Consider the following 20,683-nt stretch of genomic DNA (forward strand, 5'->3'; position numbering starts at 1 on the left):
CTTGATATTCACCCCACCCTCAGCCCACAGCACTCAAACATATCATTTATTTATTTTACTGTCACCCTCTCTATACTGTAAATCTGTTGTGAGTAGGGAGCTCTGTTGTACTGTACTCTCCCAAATGCTTAGTAGAGTGCTCTGCACGCAATAGGTGCTCAGTAAATACCATTGACTGATCCTCATTTTCAAAGCCCTCCTGAAATTAAATTTCCTCCAAGGTTCATCCATTCATTCATTCAATCATTAATTGAGAGCTTTTACTGTGTGTAAGGCACTGTACTAAGCACTTGGGAGAGTACAATGTAATAATAGACAGATACATTCCCTGTTCACAATGAGTTCACAGTCTAGAGGGGGAGACAGACATTAATATAAATTACAGGTAAACACATAAGGGCTGTGCGGCTGGGGGAGGGTGGTGTGAACAAAGAGAGAAAGCCAGGGCAATGCAGAAGAGGAGAGGAGGGTTTAGTCAGGGAAGGCTTCTTGGAGGAGATGTGCCTAAGAAGTATTCTCTAATTAATTTTTCTTCTCTTTAGGTCATATCCTCCTTTTATCAACTTAGCACTCCTACTCCAATTACTCACTGATGCATTTGTAACATACCTGTTCATATCCACCTACATTCTCTGCCATTTGTGCATTTAATAATCTATCAATCCATTTTTACTTTCTCTTCTAGCTGTAAATAATTTTGGACTTTCCTGCTAAAATATAAGCTCCTTATATTTTAATACTATACTATATAGTAAACTATATATACTATTAATTGGTTGATAGTTATATTTTCAGATGAGGAGCCTGAAAAGCACAGAGAGTTAAGTGATTTGTCTAGGTCATACAGCAAGTTGGTGCAGAGTTGAGACTAGAACCCACAGCTTCTAATGTCCACATCCAGACTGGTACTCTTCCATTATTAATCAGTCAGGAGTATTTGTGGAGCATCTAACTGGGGGCAGAGCACTACCTTAAATGCTTGGGAGGGTACAGTAAAGACAATAAAGGTCTGATGCATGCTCTCAAGGAGCTTACAATCTAGAGGACTACGAGATCAGATGTGTCAAGTCTGCTGCCCTCAGCTGAATCATTCATTCATTCAATCATATTTATTGAGCGCTTACTGTACGTAGAGCACAGTATTAAGTACTTGGGAGAGTACGGTACAAGGATACAGAAACAGGAGGAAGAAGACACAGCTGAGGCAAACATGGTAGCCCTGGTAGCCCTGCTTCTGGATCCTACCTTTGACTATAATAGGAGTGTTAATTAAAGTAGTACTTATTGAACGTCTACTGAGTGGATTTCACAGTACTGAGCACTTGGGAAAGTTTAACAGAAGCACAAGACACGTTCTCCACCCACAAGTAGTTTACACTCTGATGTGGGGAAACAGGCAAAGGAATATTTACAAAAAAGTGTGAAGAGAAGAACCACATAGCAGCTGAAAATACTGGAATGGGTATAAATGAATATATAAGGACTTGAGTTAACTGGTGGATTGCTACCACTTGGAGTATTGGAAATTAATCAGGAAAGCGTGTTGGAGGAGGTGGAATTTTAGGAGGACAGATGTGTGGGAAATGAGGGATTTATGGTTGGCTGGGAGAACAGCAAAGGAAAGAGTAACTGCTGCTGTGGTCACTATGCTGAGATTTTGGGGATTCCTATAGACTAAACTCCTTGTGGGCAGGGATTGGGTTTACAAATCTAGTGACGTGTATTTTCAGGAACTGAACAGGCTCTCAATATATGAATCTATTGCTTGAGTGCTTACTGTGTGCAGAGCTCTGTACTAAGCACTTGGGAGAGTACAATATAACAGGGTTGGTAGACATTCCCCACCAACCACAAGCTTCTCTGTTGTTATCTGCTCTGTAGCAGAAACTCTGAAGAGGAACAACAGTGGCATCCCCTTCTACAAGGGCAAGGAACCAGGCTACTTGACAGAAATGGGTTAAGGGTGCTCTGCCATGTTTCCCTCCTATTGCTGCAGCTATTTTCAAGAGGAAAATCATCTGGCTAAGTGCTTATATACATGTGTGTCCGAGTTGTGTTTCTGTCTTGTCTGGGCCTCTGTTGGTGCCTGTCTCTGTGCCTCTCCCTCTGTCCTGTTACCTCTTTGTGTCTCTTGTCTGTTTGTCTCATATATATCAGTGTCTCTTTGTCTCTGCCTGGATTCTTCTTCCTCCTGTTCTTGGCTTTCCATCCCAGCCTTAGGCCTGCCCAGCAATATTCTTCCTGCAACACATCAATAGTGATAATTCTACCCACTAATATGATGTCCATTTGTCTACTTAATGATATGTTAGTCTATCTTGCCTTATGCTGTCGAGTCACCTCCGACCCATAGTGGGACACATCTCTCCCAGAACGCCCCATCTCCTTTTGCAATCATTCCAATAGTGTATCCATAGAGGTTTCTTGGTAAAAAGACAGAAGCCTCCCTCCAAGCAGTAAAATTGAGTCTCCGCCCTCGAATCTCTCCCATGCCGCTGCTACCCAGCACAGGTGAGTTTTGACTTTATTACATATTAAGTATTGATATTAAAATATTGCCATCAGTAGTAATTATTATGATTAATAATAATATTTTTGGGTTCTTTGGTTTTTTATGGTATTTGTTAAGCACTTACTATGTATCAAGGAATGTACTAAGCCCTAGGGTAGTTATAAACTAGTCAGATTGAACACAGTCCAAATCCCACATGGGGCTCATGGTCTTAATCCCCCTTTTTCAGATGAGATAACTAAGGCCCAAGGTCACAGAGCAGGCAAGTGGAGGAGGTGGGATTAGAACTCAGGTCCTCTGACTCCCAGGCCTTGCTCTACCCATAAGGCCATACTGCTTCCCTGCTTGTTAACACACTGTTGTTTGTTAACAAACGCATTGGTGTTTGTTAAGCTCTTATTAAGGGCCAAGTACTGTGTTAAATGCTGGGGTAGAGATACAGTACAATCTGATAAGGCACAGTTTCTATACTGCTCAAGGTTCACTGGGTAAGAGGGAGGAAGAGCAGGTATTCAAACACATTTTCCAGGTGAGGAAATGGAGGCACAAAGAAATCAAGTATTTGTCCAAGGTCACACAGCAGTCAAGTGACAGAATCCAGATTCTCAGCCAGGCTGTTTAAAAAGGCTTTTGCAGCTTTTTAAAGGGTGGAACACATTTAAATGTGGAAATATAGGCACAAGATAACATGTCTGCCCTGGACTCTCTGCCTAGAAGTCTGATTTTAATGATGCGGTAGCAATCAGCAAAAGACTGGGAATCAGGCATTCTGGGTTTTCTATCTGGTTCGCCCACTGATCTCTCTGTTGCTTTGAAAAAGTCAGTCTCTTATTCTTTTAGCCCTTCATGGAGAATATGTAGGAATGATGAGCCAGTGATGAAAAGTAAAAAAAAACAACAAAAAACAGGTGACACCTCAGTGTTATAGAATATCCTATTGTGAAAAACTTAATTACAGTGAGCAGAAAGAAAGACACCATGGTAATCTATGGCCTTGGGTTTACCCCTGGATATAATGAACAAGGCGTAGGCTTGTCGAATGTCAGAGGGCCGTAAGGCAGGCAGGGATGGAGATGTGACATTGACAGCTGCGGTGGGCATCAGATGCTGCTGAAGAACAAGGGCAGTGATCTGGCAAAGGAAGTAAGGAAGCCATGAAAGGGTGGGTGGCGTGGGAATTGCTCCGGGTGGAAGAGGGTGGTATCCAGAGCCATGGTGGCCTTCCTAGACTAAGCCTCCCTTTCCTCTTCTACACTCCTCTGTGTCACCCTGACTTGCTCCCTTTATTCATCTCCCCTCCAAGCCCCCCAGCACTTATGTACATATCTGTATTTTATTTATATTAGTGTTTGTCTCCCCCTCTAGACTGTAAGCTTGTTGTGGGTAGGGAATGTGTCTGTTATATAGTACTCTCCCAATTGTTTAGTACAGTGCTCTGCACAGTCACAATAAATATGACTGGTGGGAGCAGGAGGAGAGGTGGCTGGAGTCAGGCGATGTAGAGTATTAGCTCATTGTGGGCAGGGAACGTGTCTATCAACTCTCCCAAGCACTTAATATTCAGTCATTCAGTCAGTCATATTTACTGAGTGCTTACTGTGTGCAGAACACCGTACTAAGTACTTGGGAGAATACAGTGTAACAATAACGGACACATTCTCTACCCACAATGAGCTTAGTCTAGATATTAATATCAATAAATAAATTACAAATATGTACATAAGTGCTGTGGGGCTAGGATGTGGGGAAGAATAAAGGGAGCAGGTCAGGGGGATGCAGAAAGGAGTGTAGAAGAGAAAAGGGGGGCTTAGTCAGAGAAGGCCTCTTGGAGATGTGCTTTCAATAAGGCTTTGAAGGTGGGTAGAGTAATTGTCAGTCGGTCTGAGGAGTAAGCGTGCAATAAACCCAATTGATTCATTAGGGAAGTTGTGGAAAGTAGTATGCGAAATGGCTGTCCAACAATAGACTGGCTTCTGGTTGCTTTTTGTTAACCACAAAACACCCCTCTACCTTCTGAAGCTTTCCAGGATCTGTTGCCTCCTCTCCAGGAAGTAGCAGGATGTGAAATGGCCAGAAATTCCTTCCCAAGTGCATAAATGGCTCATAACCTACATTCTTTAGGCATCAGGGTGGCAAGAGCACGGGCTTGGGTTCCAATCCCAGATCTACCCACTTTGCTGGAGGCCTTGGGCAAATTACTTAACTTCTCTGTGCCTCAGTTACCTCATCTGTAAAATGGGGATTAAAGACTGTGAACCTCAGGTGGGATGGGGACTGTGTCCAACCCGATTAGCTTGTATATACCTCAGCGCTGATGACAGTGAAGCGTACATGGTAAGCATTTAATAAATGCCATTTTTAAAAATGGTATTTTTCTAGGCTGCGATGGATCACCATGCGGTATTGAGAGGTGTACTGTAGATGGCAGTGCAGGATGAAAATTGGGGAAATGCTCGACTTGAAATAAGGGATCAGTGGTGATGTCACACCTGCCAGTCCAATTGCAATAGTTGAGTCTAGCCAGAAACTATGTCTTCGAGTCTCACTCGCATTTCCCTTTCTGTTTAATAAATGTTCCCATCAAATTTGAGGGCCACCATAAAAGCTCACTGCTGTGAAATCATCTGAGTCGTCTCAGAGTGCAATTTAATTGCTACCTTATAAAGAAAAAAAGCTAGAATTTTGAATGTCCTCTACTGTAAGATTCTTTGATTATAATAAAAGACTGGGAGCCCCTTCATAGATTGTGAGGCCTTCGAGAGACAGAGTCCATGTTAATTCCCACCTGTCTACTGTAATAATAATACCACTATTATAATTATTACTCTTTCCCAGTGCTTGGCCTGGAACTCCCTCCCACTTCACGTCTGACTGACCACCAGCCTCCGCACCTTCAAAGCCTTATCAAAATCATATCTCTTCCAAGAGGCTTTTCCCAACTAAGCTCTCATTTCTCCGACTCCCTCTTCCATCTGCGTTGCACTTGGATCTGTACCCTTTGGATCTGTACAACACTTATGTACATATCCATAATTTAATGTCTGTTTCCCCAACCAGACTGTATGCTCACTGTGGTCACGGAATGTGTTTACCAATTCTGTTGTACTGTATTCTCCCAAGCGCTTAGTACAGTGCTCGGTTCAGAGTAAGTGCCCAGTAAATACCATTGAATGAATAGTAGCAATAGTATTTAATATCAATCAATATCTATTCTCCCTCCTACTTAGACTGTGAGGCCCATGTGGGACAGGGACTGTCTGACCTCTATCTACCCCAGCACTTTGAACAGTGCTTCATTCATTCAATCATATTTATTGAGCGCTTACTGTGTGCAGAGCACTGTACTAAGCGCTTGGGAAAGTATTATACAGTAGTATAGAAAGACAATCTCTGCCCGCAATGAGCTCACAGTCTAGAGGGAGGATAATAATGATAATAATTATGGTATTTTCAAGTGCTTACTATTTGCCAGGCTTTGTATTAAGTTCTGGGGTGGATACAAGCAAAGCAAGTTAGGCATAGTTCATGACCCATATGGGGCTCACAGTCTCAATCCCCATTTTACAGATGAGGTAACTGAGGCACAGAGAAATTAAGGAACTTGCCCAAAGTCACACAGCAGACAAGTGGTGGAGCCAGGATTAGAACCCATGACTTGCTGACTCCCAAATATAATCATAATAATGATAATTAATGACAGGGTGGCGGGGAGCAAGAGGATGGCCAGGCCTCATCTCTATTTTATGGAAATAGACAGGAACTGGAATGTACCTGAGATTTAACCACTTTTGTGGTCAATTTCTGCAACTCTATGTTCTCCCTATTTGTGTCACTCTAAAGCTGAGTCAGTGGTTCAGGGACCACTTTCTTTCCTTCAGATCTACAGATCTCCCTCCAACGGCAGAAACTGTGGTGAAAGAAAAAGGTTCTGGGAAAGGCACCTTGTTTAGGTTGTTCAAACTTCAGTGCTTCGGTGTATATCTTTGATGCCTCATTTTATATCACTGCTCTAAGCCTCCATTTCCTCATTGGTTAAATAGGGATTAAATTCCTGCCTCTCTCTTAAATGTTCCTTGTGGAAAAGGGATTTTGCCTAATCTGATTGTGTTGTATCTACCTCTGCATTTGGTACAGTGCTCGACACGCATTAAATGCTTAATAAATACCACAATTATTTTATGATTTGACAATCAAAAATAATTTGAAGCTACTGTTTTTAAAAAATCTTAATTCGCTGAAGCCCATTTAGTTTTTAACCCCATAAAAAGGGATTTTAGTTGTTTCTCTACCTGAAAATTTGCAGTACTCTTAGTTCTGCAGACTTCCCAGGATTGCCACTGAAACCTCACTATGGAAATTCCACCTTCCAAGGCTAGAAAGTATTGAAAAGGACCAACATAAGCAGAGTCCCATGGAATGCCACAGCGGATCTGGACAGATATATGGGATAGAATATTCCCCATTGAGTACTGCATAGAATATTACTGAAAACAACAATAATAGTGGTGTTACGTGCTTATACCATGTCTGATGCTGGATGTTATTAAAAGTAGCTGAAATATTTTATGCATTTCCCATTAGATTAAAGCTCTTTGAGGGTGGGGGCTATGCAGCCTATTTCCTTTGTAACTTCCTGGACTCCTAGCCCAGTTCCATGCATATTGTAGATACAGGATTCTGATGTGATTGATTGTGATGATAATGAAGATAAGGTTCAGGGCTGGCTTGGTCTTAATAGAAAAGGAGGGGGACATCCCTCCTTCTCAATCTCAGTGGATAATTTATAAATGCACTTTATAGACTGTAATGGGGAGAAAAGGAAGAGTGAGAATAGAGTGAGAATCTGAGGGAAAGGGAAAAGGATGGGAGACGGAAAGCTCCTATCTTCATCAAAATTTGTCAGCTGCCACTCACTTTGTCAAGTTTATCTTCAACTATTGTTCCTTGCAGAGAGGAAGGACTCTGCTCATCATAAATAGATCAGCTGGGTTTGGCATGAGAGATTAAAAAAATGTACTTCAACAGATGCCTGTAAATGGAGGTCACCTTGAAGAGGGTATGTGATTTCTGAACTAAGAAAAAGTCTCCATCAACTAATGCAGGAATGTTAGGCATGGGGAGGTGAGTCATGTCAGTAGGAACCTTGGGGGGAAAAAAGAACAGTTGAGGAAACTGAGGCCCAGAGAAGTTAAATGACTTGCCCAATGTCACACAGTGGGCAAGTGTGGACCAGGATTAGAATCCAGGGCTTCCTGACTTCCAAGCCCCCATGCTCTTTCCATGAGGTCACACTGCTTCTATTAAGCTATCTGTTAAATAAATTCTATTAAATCTATCAATTCTATTCACTTCAATTAAATCCAATTATCTGAGCAATTGAGGCAGTGTGACCTAGTGGAAAGAGCACAGGCCTGGGAGTCAGAGGACCCAAGTTCTAATTCCACTTCCTCCACTTACCTGCTGTGTGATCTTGGGCAAGTCACTTAACTTCTCTGTCCCTCAGTTCCCTCATCTGTATAATGGAGATTCAATATCTGCTTCCCTTCCCTCTTAGATGTGATTATCTTGTATCTACCCCAGCACTTAATAGAGTGCTTGGCACAAGATAAGCACTAAATAAATACCCAATTATTATCCTTATTCTTATTGAGACCTCTATAGGTTTGTGTTCTCTGAAGGCGGTGACTCGAGGAAGGTAAACAATATTGAAGTATTTAGAATTTGTTTTGATTGTATTTTTTATAGTGCACATTCTAGAAGCCATTTGGTAGAAAACTTCTTGAACTGGAGCAGCGAGCCTTTTGGGTCACAGCTCCAAAGCTTCACGGAAGAGGGCAAAGGCCAGGGAGAGATATTAGAGAAGGAACAGCTTCATTCACAGAAAGTGTCAGCCTGCATCCTTGAGGCAAGTATTCATTGGATATCAATGGAAATCTGATTTTTGATTGCAAATCAAGTTGCCTTTCACTACCCAAGCAGGCATATCAATCAGTCAGTCAATCATATTTGAGTGCTTACTGTGTGCAGAGCACTGTACTAAGTGCTTGGGAGAGTACAATATAACAATACAAACAACACATTCCTTGCCTAAAAAGAGGTTACAATCTAGAGGGAGAGACAGACCTTAAAATAAATAAATTACAGATATGTACATAAGTGCAATGAGGCTAGGAGGGGGATGAATAAAACAAACAAGTAAGGGTGACACAGAAGGGAACTGAAGATAAGGAAAAGAGGGCTTAGTCAGGGAAGGCCTCTTGGAGGACATGTGCCTTCAATAAGGCTTTGAAGGTGGGGGGAGTGATCGTCTGTCAGATTTCAGGAGGAATGATGTTCTAGGCCAGAGGCAGGGTACAAGCAAGGTGTTGGTGGTGAGATAGATGAGATCGAGGCACTGTGAGAAGGGGAGCATTAGCAGAGCAAAGTGGGTGGGCTATGTTGTAGTAGAAGAATAACAAGGTGAGGTATGAGGAGGCAAAGTGATTGAATGTTTTAAAGCCAATGGTGAGGAGTTTCTGTTTGATCTGGGGGAGGATGGGCAACCACTAGAGGGTCTTGAAATCTCCAGTCTCCAAATGTCAGGAAGTCAGAATGTGACAAAGGAAGGGGCCTGAAAACTCCTGGAAATCAGTGGAATGGATGTGTTCCTGAAAGGGAGAAAAAATAGCTGTTGTTTTTGGAAACTAAGGACTCTTCCTTTAAAATGGGGAAAGTCAATCCATTGTTTGGGAAATTCACTTACTGGAAAAAGTTCCCTTCAGACATCAGAGAGAGTTTATGAGGTTTAAGTGTAAGACAACTCTCCAGTCACCGGATGCTCATAATACCTCAAAGAGAATGAGAATCTCCTCCCCCATCCCACCATGAGTGAGATGCTCATTATGTTAATTTGCTTAGACAAAGTATTTCACATAACGCAAGAGCTGGAAGACCAGTTTGCAGCAACTGGAATGAATATTAACACAGCAGAGATACACATGGTGTAATGACCCTGGCAGGTCTGAGTTTCTCTATATTGCTGATCCAATTTTTTGCTTTCACAGGCTGTTGCTTTACCTTTGTAGTATTTGGTGAATCCCTCCTCACCTACCATGCAAAACTCTTCTCCTGTTTAAAGGTAGTACAAGATTGCCCACAGATCTCAATCTGAGAACAGTTGCCTTCTGAATTTCTGTCTTGGAAATCCAGTTCCCAGGACCTTCAACTATGATCCCAAAGAGCTTGGCGAAGTAGAGGAAGATATGTGACAGGATCACATCTTTGGGGCACCAATGGATAACTGAGGAAACTGCAGTGTTCTGATGTTTAAGGACTTGCTCCTGAACGCCTAGCAGTGTTAGGTTACTCTGAGGACCTCTCTGGGGGTTGGAGACAGCCTTGGGCACTGGAGGCTTGAGTGAAACCTGCTTTGGGCAGCGAGAATAATAATAGTGATGGTATTTGTTAAGTACTTACTATGTGCAAGCACTGTTCTAAGCGCTGGGTTGGTGTCCCAAATCAGTAAGTGTTCAAAAAATACAAAAGATTGATGGATTGATTGAACAGGCTAGGATGGTTCCCAGGTCTCCAGTTAATAATAATAATAATAATAATAATAATTGTGGTATTTCTAAAGTGCTTACTATGTGCCAAGCACCATACTAAGCTCTGGGGTAAATACAATTTAATAATTGCAGTATTTGTTAAGCACTTACTGTGTGCCCAGCACTATACTAAGCACTGGGGTGGATACTAGCAAATCAGGTTGCACACAGTCCCTGTCCCACATAGGGCTCACAGTCTTAATCCCCATTTGACTGATGAGGTAACTGAGGTACAGAGAACTGAACTGACTTGCCCAAGGCCATATAGCAGACAAGTGGCAGAGCCGAGATTAGAACTGACTAATTTAGAACTGATTAGAACAGCCCTTCTGACTCCCAGGCCTGTGCTTTATTTATTAAGCCATGCTGCTGCTCATTCAGGGGTCATAGTTCCAGAAAACGCAGAGCATTTTCCTCCATTTTCTCATCTGTTAAAAGGAGATTAAATATCTACACTTTTGCTGCATTCCCAGGCAGGACCTTGATAGCTCCCAAGGATCTACTTAAGATTTGTTAGACTTAAAAACTAAAGTATGGAAAGTGTTTCTTAGACCCTCAGAAGCAAGTTCTCATAGGTTTGCAAATCCTAAAGCCTAGAGGCATTCAACCTAATCCCACATAACAGAATGGGATTCTCTGGATACTGGAACAAAAGTGATTTTGCTGATTTTGATCATTTATGAATTTTCTACAATGGTAAAGTCTCAGTGAAAATAACATGCAATTCGAATTAATTATTATTCCCCATTTGATTAGAGGCTGCACTGTTTTTCGGTAAAAATATTGGATTATCCTAACCTGGTTAGTTTAGTGCCTTTTTTGAGGGAAGTTCCTGTATTTAAATGGAATAAGGTTTTAAAAATACTGTATTGGGATAAAGCAAGACCATATTGAAGCAAATTAATGTGGTTCCTTGAAAACCCATTTATCCAGTGGGCTTTCAGTGCCTGAAGAGATGGGAGAATCACACAAACCATCTTTAGCTGGAAGTGTATAAAAGTGCTCAGCAAACACAGAGTGGGTTTTAGCAGGACAAGCACGGATTATTTTAAAAAGTCTGTACCTGGAAATTGCACTTGCTGAAGTTGTGGCGGTCTACCATTCCTGATGGGAATCTCTATAATGACTGTCCATCAAAAATAAAATAGGCATTTTTCTCAGCAACATTTGGGTATAATAAAGCAAAGGCCCAAGAAGTTGCCTCAAATACGTTTGTCCTACTTTCATTTAGTGAATGGAAAAAATTATTTGCAGGAATCTCATTACATGACACTATGATGTGACCAGTTATGGCAGTGAAAAGTTGTTTCCAACTGTGGTTATTTTCCTCAACCAATCAATCAATTGTGTCTATGGAGCGCTTACTGTATGCACAGCTTTGTACTAATTACTTGGCAAAGTACAATACAATAGAGTTGCTAAACATGCTCTCTGCCCATAAGGAGCTTACAATCTTCATAGGTAGACAGATGATAAAATAAATCCTCAAATGATCTTTCAAACTAAAATGACTGACTTTTGGTCACCATGTGGTGAAATGTATGGCATTACTGTGAAGTACCTAACTCAAGTTTTGGAAAACAAAATGATCTTAACTGCAAGGTAGTTGTTTTCTGAGGTGCTAACATGAATAACAATTTTAGTAGTGCCACAGATAGTGTTAACACTTTCCAAAAACTAAATTTGTTCTTTGATGGAAATTTGATAAATTTTGAATTTATCAAATAACATTGTCATCCAATGCAATTCATCTTGTCCTTGGCTCTTTACCAGATAACACAGACCATGTCATAAAGTAGAACTAACTAATATTTTTCTGTACTGTTAGAGGACAAGAACTAATGAAATTTTGTGAATTTGTTGGTGTCAAATACTTGCTGGAGTAAATTATAGGTAACACACTTCAGTTGAAGGGATTTTAACATTATATCTTTTGAGATCAATTTTTTCAGTATGGACATCTGTCTAGGGACACTGAAATCTTTTTTTTGAAAACCTACCTTTTGAAATGTATTTCTCTTTGCTCACAGTCAAGCAGCAACATTTGAGCAAGCTGTTTCAAAAACTGAGGTTGAAAACATTTCATTTGTGGAAATGTATGGGGCACTCAAAGATAGAAAAGAAAATCTAATGTACAAAAAATGTATTATGCTCCATTTGGCAAAGTTAAAGTTGCTTATAAACAACTGTAAAAAAGCAAGGTTAGGTGACGAGGCTACAGTAATGAGCAGTCTTAAGTGTTTTTTATAAACTAGCTTGTGAGCATTTTTAGGCATTTTGTGGTCCAGAAACTTTAGAAACCTTGAGACTTCAAAGTGACTTGGCAATAGGGGGATTCTAGTACGGTCAGATGTGGACAAAACTATTGATTTTGTGATAGCAAAAGGTTTTTTTGAGCCAAACAGACATTACCCTGTGCTGTGAGTTTTCAAGTTTCACTAAATACTTTAGTCAAGGGAAAATGCCAGATATGAATGAATCAGAAGTGCTATAAGACAGCCCCTGGGTAGCATTTTAAGTCATAAGGGGCCTAAAGATTGCTTTTTATAAGCAAGACTGGAATAACATAGGGGCTTGGCCGGGTGCGAAGGGGAGGCTGGGGCCCAGGAGCTTTAGGCTAAATGGGGCTCCAAACACTACACGTGCATGCCCAACTTCTCCCCAGTCACTCCCCGCACCCCAGAGGAACTCATTTCCCTCCCTGCAACTTGAGCTGTTTCTGGGGACAGCATGCCAGAGGAGCACTGTGGCCTAGGAATCAGAGGACCAGGCTTCTAATCCTGGCTCTGCCAGTTGTCTGCTGTGTTACCTCAGTCAGAGTCCCTTAACATCTCTGTGTCCCAATTTCCTCATCTAGAAAAGGAGATTTGATGCCTGTTCTCCCTCCCACCTAGACTGTGAGCCCCATGTGGGACAGGTTTCTGACCTGATTAACTTTTATCTAATGGCCTGGAATGCCCTACTCCTCAAAGCTGCCAATTACTCTCCCCACTTCAAAGTCTTATTGAAGGCCCATCTCCTCCAAGAGGCTTTACCAGACTAAGCCCCACTTTTCCTCATCTCCAGCTGCTCCCTATGCCCTTCCCCCTACTCCCAGCACCATAGTGCTTATGTATGTATCTGTAATTTTATTTTTTATATTGATATCTGTTTATTTGTCTTATGTCTCTCTCGCCGCCTCTAGGCTGTGAGCTCATTGTGGGCAGGGACTGTCACTGTTTATTGTTGTATTATACTTTCCCAAGTGCTTAGTACAGTGCTCTGCATACAGTAAGCACTCAATAAATATGACTGACTGAATATCTACACCAATGCTGAGAACAGTGCTTGTAGTATTTCCCCTCTCCCTCTGCCCCTCCTTCCCTCCCCATGGTCCCTACTCCCTCCTTCTGCTCTACCCCCTTCCCCTCCCCATAGCACTTGCATATATTTGTATATATTTATTGCTCTATTTATTTTATTAATGAAGTACATTTGTCTATGGTTCTATTTATCTATCTTGACAGTACTGATGCCTGTTTACTTATTTTGTTTTGTCATCTGTCTCCTCCTTCTAGACTGTGAGTCCGTTGTTGGGTAGGGATTGTCTCTATCCGTTGCCGAATTGTACTTTCCAAGAGCTTGGTACAGTGTTCTGCACACAGTAAGCGCTCAATAAATACAATTGAATGAATGAGTAGTATTTAACAAGTACAATAGTAATAATAATCATTATAAAGGAGATATGCAGGTCATCAGTACCTAGCATTCTGGGGGCAACAGCCTCAGTCAACTTAGCTCAGAAGACCCCAGTTTAGCCTCAGTAAGTTGGGAAAAGGAGAGAGACCCCTGACCCACAGGGAGAGAGAAAGGGGGGTGGGGAATCACCTGGTCATCTGACCTCTCCTTTCTTTCCTCTGACCCCAAAACCCTTGGCTGTGAGGGATTTGACCTGGGCAGACCCGCATTAGCTGTGGCTCTGACAAAGTACTGGCCCTGACCAGTCCCGCCCAGCCCCAAAGGTCAGACTGCCAACTGCCATTGTTAATAGGAGTGACACCTGGAACATACACGGAAGCAATTAATCTCTGCTGAGAGGGGAGACTGCAGCAGAGGAGCTACTGTGGGAGAGCTACTGTGGGAATAGAGGAGGCCTGTCACCAGACTTGAGAGATGTCTCCAATGTCCTCACACACTGATGTAAGAACGTGTATCACGTGGCGACCCTATAAATTCAATTAACTATGGGCCCATGGGAGATTAACCCAGCCCTTTCTCTAAATACTATTGGTTATTTCTTTTCATGCTTATAGGTGGATGGTTAAATTTTAACTCGCTCTAACTGTTGCTTACAAGTTATTCATATTGTTCTGTATGTCTGTTCTCTCCTAATTAGACTGGGAGCTTTTTTGTGGGACAGGGACCATATACCATTCATTGATCTTCTTATATTTATTATTATTAATAAAAATAATAATGGTATTTGTTAAGCACTTATTATGTACCAGGCACTGTACTAAGTGCTGGGGTAGATACAAATTGTGTTGGACATAGTTGCTGTCCCGCACAGGGGTCACACTCTTAATCCCCATTTTATAGGTGAGGTATCTGAGGCACAGAGAAGTTAAATGACTTGCCCAAGGCTGCATCGCAGACAAGTGGTAGAGCCAGGATTAGAACCCATGACCTTCTGACTCGTAGTTACATGATCTATCCACTATGCCACGCTTCTTCCCATGTCCTTAATTAATCCAATATTTAACTTGGTATTTAGTAGGGTATCTGGCACAAAGTATGTTTTAATAAAGGTTACTAATAGTAATAGAAGCAGATAGGGTGCAGGTGTTTCTGTTCATCATGGAAAAACATTTAATTCTCAACTTCTAGACTGTAAGCTCATTTTGGCCAGGGAATGTCTTTAACAACTCTGTCATATAGGACTCTCAAGCTCTTCATACAGTGCTTTGCACACAGTAAGCACTCAATAAATACCACTGATTGATGAAACACTAAAATAGTTCCCAAACATTAGCTAATTTTGGGGGTGGAGCAGAGGTACATTTTTGACAGTTGATGATGTGTCTGTACACTGTCATATTGGACTCTCCCAAGTGCTTAGTACAGTGCTCTGTACACAATAAGCACTCAAAGATATGATTGATTAATTGATGATTCAGAAGAAGAGAAGTGCAGGTGAAGAACCCAAGATAGGGGGGTAAAATAGTGTGAGGGTCTTAGGTGGAGACCACAGTGTTTCATCCCATCATCTCTTGTAGATATGATAAATAGATACTTCTGCAGAGCATCAGTCCTCTGTCAGAAATGCAGAACATCCAATGAAAAAAATCTCTGCTGAGCATCCCAGCTGCACTAGTTTAGTATTGAGTCCCTCCATTGATACAAGAAAGAATAGAAATTGATTTTTTTCCCTCTCTCTACACTCTAGTGCTACAAGATATTGGGACGGGATCCATTTCTCAATGCTGGCTGAAGGAACACTGTCAGCCGTGTTCAGCCATATTATTTTCAACCTCTCAGGCGTATTTCATGCCACATTTAATTTCTACATCAGTTCCCACCTTTCAACTCTCTGGCAGATTCTCTGTACCTTAGCTCTGAGGATAATCAGAGGTGACTCTAACGCCATTTGTGTTACTCAGAGTGTTACAGAATCCTCCTTTTCCTCCAGCTGCTTTCTGTTCATGGATCCCCTCAAGATTTTCACCCAGCTCAGTTGTCTTCTATATTTAGGAGAGGTGTCTTAGCTTCTTTCCTCTTTGTTGCTCCTTGGTTATTTATTTTGGAAAGAAAAGTTGAGTCCAGGGGATATAAGTTAAATTTTGAGGTTTCTCCCTACTTTTTCTTGGTAATATTTTGGAATTCTAAAGTGGCAGGAAGCCTTCGCCTTATGCTAATTTTTTGTTTGTTTGTTTGTTTTGTTTTTACGTTATTTGTCAAGCATTCACTATATGCCAGGTACTGTACTAAGAGCTGAGGTAGATACAAGTTAATCAGGTTGGACACAGTCCCTGTCCCACATGGAGCTTACAGTCTAAATCTCCATTTTACAGATGAGGTAACTGAGGCTCAGAGAAGTCAAGTTACTTGTCCAAGGTCACAGAGCAGGCAGGTGACACAGCAGGGATTAGACCCTAGGTTCTTCTGACCTCCAGGCCCATGTTCTATCCACTAGGCCATGCAAATTTCATCACTGGATTCTCTGGCAATTTCAATTCTCTGGCAAATTCAGTGTTCTGCTCACAGTAAGTGCTCAATAAATACCACTGATGGATTGATTCAAAGCCTTATTAAAATAACATCTCCTCCAAGAGGCCTTCCCCAATTAAACCCTCATTTCCCTTTCTCCCTCTCCCTTCTACACTAACACTACAGTTGACTCTGTACCCTTTAAGCAATTGGTATTCAGCCCACCCTCAGCTCCACAATACAAATGTCTGTATCAGTTATTTAAATATGTCTCTCCTCCTCCAGACTGTAAGTACCTTGTGGGTAGGAAGCAAGTCTACCAATGCTGTTGTACTCCCCCAAGCACTTATTTCAGTGTTCTGCAGATAGTAAGTGCTCAGTAAATACCATTGGTCGATTGGCGTAGATACAAGAGAATCAGATCGGACACAGTCCCTGTTCCACATGTGTTCACAGTCCATGGAGGGAAGGAAAACAGGTATTATAATTCCCATTTACAGAAGAGACAATTAAAGCTCAGAGAAGTTAAGTGACTTTTCCCAGGGCATGCAGCAGACAAGTGGCAGAGGTGATTTAGAAGGAAAGATGCTTTGGGTCACTTGACTTGCTGGGACTCAGAATCTGCAGATCAAAGATGTTAGATGACTAAATAGGTTATTTCTAACAATATAAGAAGCAATTTAGCTGAACACCTGAGATGTTTGCCTCCTCTTAAGTACTGACTGGGATGTCAGCTGCATCATCCACTCAGTGCTCAAAAGAAATTCCTTATTAAGCACTCAATGGCTCTCTCCTGATGAAATTATAAAGTGGTGATAGTGTCCTCAAAGCAGTCAGAATTTACTGAATGAAATCAAAGAGACTTTCCAGAGCTATGATGAGAAAAGACAGAGTTATCTATCTCCTTACACTTATGGAGGGCATCTGTACATCACCTTGCCCCCTCCTACCTCACCTCTCTACTCTCCTACTACAACCCAGCCCTCACACTTTGCTCCTCTAATGCTAACCCTTCTCACTGGGCCTCAATCTTGCCTATCTTGCCCACATCCTGCCTCTGGCCTGGAAAGCCCTCCCTCCTCAAATTTGACAGATGATTACTCTCACCCTGCTTCAAATCCTCAATGAAGGCACATCTCCTCCAGGAGGCCTTCCCTGACTAAGCCTCCCTCTTTCCTTTTACCCCACTCCCTTCTGTGACACCCAAACTTGCTCCCTTTTTTCTTCCCCCCCTCCTGGCTCCACAGCACTTATGTACTTATCTTTAATTTATTTATTTATACTAATGTCTGTCTCTCCTCCTCTATACTGTAAACTTGCTATGGGCAAGGAATGTGTCTGTTTACTGTTGTATTGTACTCTCCCAAAAGCTTAGTACAATGCATTTCACACAGAAAATGCTCAATAAATACAACTGAATGAAATGAATTAATCTATTCACTGTGTATTCATCCAGCTGTCCAGAATTGGTAAACTGAAGCCTTCCTTGGGACAGGGGGTTGAAAAGGATGACCCACAGAAGGCCCTTCCAACCAATGGGTTCTCTATGACTACAGTTCAGTCACCAGCCCCACTGCCATCTTAGCTGGTTATAAATCTTTTTACTTTTTTTTTTGTCATATAAAATGGAACTTGGCCATCACAGGGATCAGCAAGTTTAAATCACCCAAGGGGACTCAGCTCCGTAATGAAGAGGATCATTCACCAAGCTACTAGAGTTACCGGGGTGTTGCCCTAAAATTGACCTATTGGCACCATCCTGCCCAAGATTGTTCTTGTTCAAGTATTGTTTTGTCACAGTGATGATTCTTATGAGCAGAACGATGCTTTAAGTTTGGCTGCATGCTTCCACACAGAAGGCGGAAATTGGGCCGTGGTGATCTCAGACAAGTCCATTCACAACCTCAGTGAGTCAATTCCTTTAACCTGTAAATTGCTTGATGATACTTCCTGTCTTCTATTGATGTTGTCAGGATATATGAGGTCATGCTTCTAAACTCCTAAGACTAAAATGACTAAAAAATAGAAGCAGCTTTGCCCGCTTCTCCTCCTCCCAAGAGGTGAGTTGTCTAGATTAAGAGCTAGAGGAAGTGGATTTGCACGGCAGAAGGACACTAGTGCAGTTATCAAAATACCCTGTCAGTCTATAGCAGGGTCACTCAGTCTTGAAGGTATTTTAGGGAATTAAGAAATGGACAGAATCAATGATGCTATTGGTAGGACTTGATGGGTCTCAGAAAATAGTGGGATTAATAGTAGTGGAGGAGCATTAACCCTTCTTCAGTCAGAGGTTAGAACCTATGGGGAACTTCCTTAAACATCTATAATGTAATTAAAATTAGATTTCACCTTATCGCATGACTTTTAACATTTGTGCTTAGTATCACAAGTAGGGCTAGATTAACTTCTGAAAGGAGCCAGGAAAAATGTTCATGCCTTGGGCAGGAGATTTGCAGGGCTGGGGCTTCCTCAGGTTGGAGCAATGGTCAGTGAATTTCTGGGGTGGGTAAACAGGAGGTGTAAAATGCAGGAAAACAAGGGAGGCACACAAGACAGCTACCCCTGACTCCCTTGCCTGGTGCCTGGTGCTGCTGCTACTTTTTTGCAAGGAGGGAGAAGACTGGCCTAGCTCTGGGAATGGAACTAGGAGAGCTGGTACACAAGAAAAAGTTGGTTCCAGAGAAAAATGGACAAAGAGCTGGGAGGGTGCAGCTGCTTGGCACCACTGAGAGGTTATCTAGCCACAGATGGTTGGGCTCAGCCTCTGAGCAGCAGTCTGGCTTAATGGAAAGAGCATCGGTCTGGGAATCAGGAGACCTGGGTTTTAATTTTGGCTCCACCACTTGCCTGCTGTATGACTACGTAGGGAAATCACTTTACTCGCCCTGACTTGTCTCTTTGTTCTTCCCCAACCCCTCCCCAAGCCCCACGGTACTTATGTACATATCTGTAATTCATTTATATTAATGTCTGGCTCCCTTCTAGACTGTAAGCTTTTGTGGGAAGGGAATGTGCCAGTTACATTTTTATATTATACTCTTCCATGCTTTTAGTTCAGTGCTTTGCACATAGTAAGCTCTCAATAAATACAATTGACTGACTGGTGGTTTTCTCATCTGTAAAATAGAGGTTCACTGCTTATTCTCCTACCTACTTAAACTGTGAGCCCTTGATGGATCAAGGACTGTGTCTGATCTTGCTTGCATTTACACCTAGTAAATACTTAACAAATACTCAAATTATTATTGTATGGCACCTCCGGAGAGCTCAGTTCTCAACTCAGGAAGTAGAAGGGAACGGAAGCCCCAGCCTAAATTCCCAATCATGGTAACCCTCCATCCCCTTCCCCGCCTCTGACCCTTACGACTGCAACGGTTTGGACCAACCTGAGTTGGATAATTTTTTTTAAGGTATTTCTAGAGCACTTACTATGTGTTAAATACTGTTCTAAGCGCTAGGGTAGGTACAAATTAATTAAGTTGGACATAGACCTATCCTACATGATGCTCTCAGTCTAACAGACAATAGAAGAATTTGGAAGAATTACGTGCTGCATAGTTGAGAAAAGAGATAAATTCATAATCAAGTAACGTGAAAAAGGATCTTCAGAGTGGGTCTGAAAAAAGTCTACATTCATAATTTTAAATCACTCCATGCTGCTCATGAACCTACTTCGGTTTTCATAAAGGCTCAGTGACCTTTGGACATAAATGCATAGCAAATTAATACCTAATAGGAGAGGCATGAAGGAATGATCTGTATATATGAGAGACCCAGTTGACTACTTTAAAATGAGCACATTTGTTCCTGGAGAACTTCGAACCCCTGGAGATCATATTAGGCTGTGCCTTTTGTGAAGCGTGTCATAAACTCCCCACCCTGACCAAACAATCCACTGACTGATCACTAAACAGTGTCTACAAGTCTCAGCCAGTCAGTGAGTCATGAGAAGAGGAGAAAGGATGAATCATATGTAAACTTTCACTTCCCCAAACTCAATTAGCCCTGGTATTGCAAGGGAAGCAACAAAAGCAGGAGGCAGGCAGGATATAATCAATCAGTTAAGCAAATACTAGCATTTTTGAGCCCTTACTGCATGCAGACCACTGTACTAAATGCTTGGGAGAGTACAACAGAGTTGGGAGACATTTTCCCTGCCCACACCAAGCTTAGTCTAGAGGGAAAGACACAATCTAGAGGGGGAGATAAGGAAGGGGAAAGTGAGAAAATGAAAATGAGCTTTGATGCAAGTTTTTCCACAGAAACTCTGAGATGGTGCTCTTGCTAGGGTGGCCATGGACGACCCTCGTGGATATCGGATGCAGACACACGTGAATCACATGTTTTATGCCAGGCACACGATGTATCAGGATGATGTCACAAATAATATTTTGCAGAAGTC

The 20,683-nt window shown here is 41.9% G+C and overlaps 1 pseudogene; it reads left to right on the forward strand.

Moving 5' to 3' along the window:
• Positions 1 to 3,490: 3,490 nt before the first annotated feature.
• LOC100082164 overlaps positions 3,491 to 20,683 on the forward strand; it is an 89,183-nt pseudogene continuing 71,990 nt past the window's right edge.

The sequence above is a fragment of the Ornithorhynchus anatinus genome, chromosome 2, assembly GCF_004115215.2.
Source record: "Ornithorhynchus anatinus isolate Pmale09 chromosome 2, mOrnAna1.pri.v4, whole genome shotgun sequence".
NCBI classification, from domain to species: Eukaryota; Metazoa; Chordata; class Mammalia; order Monotremata; family Ornithorhynchidae; genus Ornithorhynchus; species Ornithorhynchus anatinus.